The sequence below is a fragment of the Octopus sinensis genome, linkage group LG2 (genome assembly GCF_006345805.1).
Source record: "Octopus sinensis linkage group LG2, ASM634580v1, whole genome shotgun sequence".
In the NCBI taxonomy this organism is placed as follows: Eukaryota; Metazoa; Mollusca; class Cephalopoda; order Octopoda; family Octopodidae; genus Octopus; species Octopus sinensis.
Window position 1 is genome coordinate 112,572,819 of NC_042998.1, and position 4,884 is coordinate 112,577,702.

A 4,884-nucleotide genomic window follows, 5' to 3' on the forward strand; every position below is an offset into this window, starting at 1 on the left:
ATTTATACACACATATATGTATATACGGACGTACATATATACATACATGCATACATACATACATACATACATACATGCATGCATGCATACATACATACATACATACATGCATGCATGCGTGCGTGCATGCATGCATACATACATACATACATACATACATACATACATACATACATACATACATACATACATACATACATACATACATACATACATACATACATACATACATACATACATACACACATACGTATACAACATCGCCTCACTTCAGTGACTGAAACAAGGGACAAAAGAATACATATACATACGTACGTACATACATACATACATACATACATACATACATACATACATACATACGTGCATACATTTATACACACATATATGCATATACGGACATACATACATACATATATATATACATGCATACATACATACATACATGCATGCATGCATGCATACATACATACATGCATGCATGCATACATACATACATACATACATACATACATACATACATACATACATACATACATACATACATACATACATACATACTACGTTACGTATACAACAGGAGACTTGGTTGAATACTTGATAAATTACATAAACTTTGCATGTGTTTCACAAGCGTATATTGTGCGGTTTGTTACATAATTACCTCAGAACGCCAGATCATCAGAAGAAAATAGTAATTTGATCTATTGCAAATTACTGAACTCAGTAAGCGAGAACAAGCAGTTCATATTTAACTGCTTCGTTGCATGAAATAAGACGCATCCTAAGCGCCCTCGAAACTTTAAATCATGTGAACCTGAGTCAAACGGTTAAGAAAAATATAATGGACGTCCTACCAAATGTCCTGAATGTTACTTTCTTTCGTTTTTTTGTTCACTCACTCGAATATGCTCGTGTGTGTGTGTATGTGTGTATGTATGTGTGTGCGCGTGTGTGCATGAGTGCCAGTGTTGGTGCACACGCATTGATACAGGCACTCGTACACATACACACACATATTTATCTACCATTCTCTCTCTCTCTATATATATATATATATTTATATGTATATAGTGAGAGAGAGAGAGAGACAGAGTGAGAGAGAGAGTGTGTGTGTATGTATATATATATGTGTGTTTGTGTGTGTGTGTACATATATATTATGTATGTGTATATATATATATATATATACATATATATTATGTATGCATATAATACACACATACATACACACACACATACATACATACACACATACATACATACATACATACATACATACATACATACATACATACATACATACATACATATATGCATACATACACACGCACACATGCATACATACATACATACACACGCACGCATACATGCATACATACATACATACATACATACATACATACATACATACATACATACATACATACATACATACATACATACATACATACATACATACTTACTTACAGGTATAGATACATATACTGGCAAAAATTCGATGTACTTCAAATGAAATAGCTGATAAATGTCCAGAATCTCTCTTGAAAAAGCTATCTTTAGTATAAAGACTAAAATTGTTTTCTAATGCATTTATACCGCTCCTGTGTCTTTGACTTTGTTTCAAATATCATTAGTACACCACTTATATATTTTGATACTTTAGTTGTCTGAACAATGTATATTTAATATAAACTTATTCGATAAGATCACATTAACTTATCTTAATCAGAACATAATAATATTATTTTTGTTCTTGAAATTCGTTAATTCTTAATGATTTGAGGAATGAGTCGAAACCGGAGTGTCGGGAGGTAAACCATTCATTATAATAAAATCACTCTCATAATGCTTGAAGTGCTCAGAGGAAACTCACATGTCCGTATATTGTAATTTCAATACGTTCTGTGATAAAGAAAGAATATCAAGAGTTGAGAAGTGCCTCAATTTATATGATATTAGATCTTTATCCATCATAGTCTCAGGAACTCTGATCATTTTCATATTAACATCTCAGGGTACTCAATGTTTTTTGGTCTTACCAACAAGGGTATAAGCAAAACGGTTGTGGGGTTTTGTACACCCTGTATAAAACGCTTGAAAATACATTTAATTTGACATTAGCAAAGTCTTATTCCTCATGATGCTTGGCATTGAGAATTATTGGCTGACATGGCAAAGCTTATGTCTTCTTAAAATTTAAGTCTTCTAAATCATATATGATATGAACAGAATTCTTTATGAATTATTTACCATCCTTTGAAACAACTAGTGAAATAAGTCATGTTGTATAAACTTTTCAAATTTTCTTCCTTCTCTCTCTCTCTCTCTCTCTCTCTCTCTCTCTCTCTCTCTCTCTCTCTCTCTCTCTCTATCTCTCTCACTGTATATATATATATATATATATATATATATATATATATGCAGAGTTCAGTTTTCAAGGAAGGATGCATGCATCCATACATATGTACGTACATGAAAGTATATGAGTGTGTACACGCACACACGCACGCACACACACACACACACACTCACACACACACAAAATGACAAATTAATTTAGTCACATATATGTTTTAGTCATATATATATCACAATTATATTCAAGTGGCTCAAAAATTGGCCGCGCAGTCGTTAGACAGCGGGTTTGATCTCACTGGCAGGTATTTTGATTTTTACTATAACCTCCGATGGATCTAAACTTTGTAAGTGTAACTGAAATTCAAAAGACCAGCTTTATCAAATATTATGTTATGCTAGTTTAGCCTAAGAATTACACTATGTCTATGCACAATTGTGGAATACTCAGTGACTTGCATGTTAGTTTTTAATGAGTTGGAAGTTAATATGACCGAATAACTGAATTTTCATCGCCGACACAAACAGAGGATCGATCATCCTCATCACATACCAGGAATATAAATAATTTGGTGGGGAAGTTCGTTGATTGCATTATCCCTGTGCATAACTATTACTTAAATTGTTGACTGCGGGAAATTGAATGTCAAAGTCAATCCTAATAGGTTTCAACGTACAACTCAACGCAAATGATGTGTATACATAACGCGAGGTATTCTGCTATCGGAAGTAGTTAAAAATCTACTTCTAACATTCTAGACTCAGTTTCTTTCTATGAAATTTTGTTGCTGTAAACGAGGAAAACGGAGAAAAATTACACGCAGATAGCCATGCAATGGAAAAATGCTATCAGAAGGTTTCGGAATGAAATCATGGTGGATGAACATGAAATTATAACGGTTGAACAACCCTGACCAAATCTATCAGAGGAAATCATATTCACAATACTTCAAAAAGGAATACGAATAATGTATTTTCTTCAATTAAATGCTTATCAAATGCATCTTTGAGGTTAAAAGTAATTATATATGAATTAATCAAGTGTACGCTTTGTATTTTGCTTCAATGAGCAAATAAATTTTAATACAATTTATTTTATCCAAGTGGTTTCATCCAACAGAACACCGATCTAACATTGTATATACTAAGCAGACAAGACAGCTTCCTTTGTCAACAATATCTTTAAACAAATGAACTATCGGATTCAACTCTTGGACATATATTAAATATAATTTATTTAAAATAATATTAACATAATTATACATTTATAAATAATTGTAAATATATATGAATTATGTGTTCTCTTTCTCTTTTTAATTTAGAATAAATTTAGACTGGCCACCTGCTTCATAGCAAGGTTGTGAAGGAAAGTACCCGGTTTTGTTCACCATCCTTTAAATCTTAAGAAGGTCTTGCAGAGAAGGTCTTGTTTATAGTCCCAGATATCGTGATCATTTTTAGTGTATGAATTAAGGATTTGCGTTGTTTCCCCAAGAATTCATGTTCAGCATTATTTTGCTCCAGTCTAGTTGATATGTATCCTATTGCTATGTATAAATGTCTCTTCTGTATTTAATTATTTGATTTCTTCTTCTGAAAAAAGGAGCTAGTTTCTAACATAGATACAAAGCTCCATCGGAAGCATTGTCACATTTTAAACCTGAGAAAAGTCTTGCATAGTTTTACTGTATCACTTACAGATTGTATTTGTAATGTGCGAATCAGTTGGTTGATTACTTTTTCTGAAAATTCAAGCTTATCCAGACTGATAGTTTGGCATTTACTTACTAAGTGTTCCTAGAAGATTAGTAAAGCTCGACGGGAACGTCCTGCAAATCTTGGTGGAACAAAAACCCATCGTAACTATTGAGGAACTAGTAGAGAAGTTTGGATTTGGTCATTCAACCATTCATCAATACCTGCGTGCCATCGGAAAAGCCAGCAAATTAGGTCAATGGGTTCCTCACAAACTTTCCGAGTCTAATCACGCGCAGGGAGTGAATATGTGCTATTCTTTGCTGTCACGTCTCACGAATGAACCTTTTTTTGGAGCGAATAGTAATGGTGACAAGAAATGGGTTCTCTATAAAAACGTCAATAGCCGAAGACAGTGGGTAGGGAAAGGAGAAACACCGATAGCCCAGGCTAAAGAAGGTTTTCACCCACGTAAGGCGTTGTTATCTGTTTGGTGTGATATAAAAGGTTTAGTCCACTTTGAACTTTTAAATCCAAACCAAATGGTAACAAAGGAAATCTACTGCGAGCAGCTTGAGCGGCTTAAGTCAGCGCTAGAAGGAAGACGACCATCTTTGGTTTCAAGACGGAAGGGGCTCTTCCATCAGAATAATGCTCGGCCACATACAGCGAGGATGACATTCCAAAGGCCCACCCACCATATTCGCAGGACATTGTCCCCTCTGATCATTTATTCCGCAGTCTTCAAAACCATTTGGACGGAAAAAATATGAATTCTGTAAACGGGATCAGAGCAGTACTGGAGGAGTATTTTTCTTCACAGACAAGTGA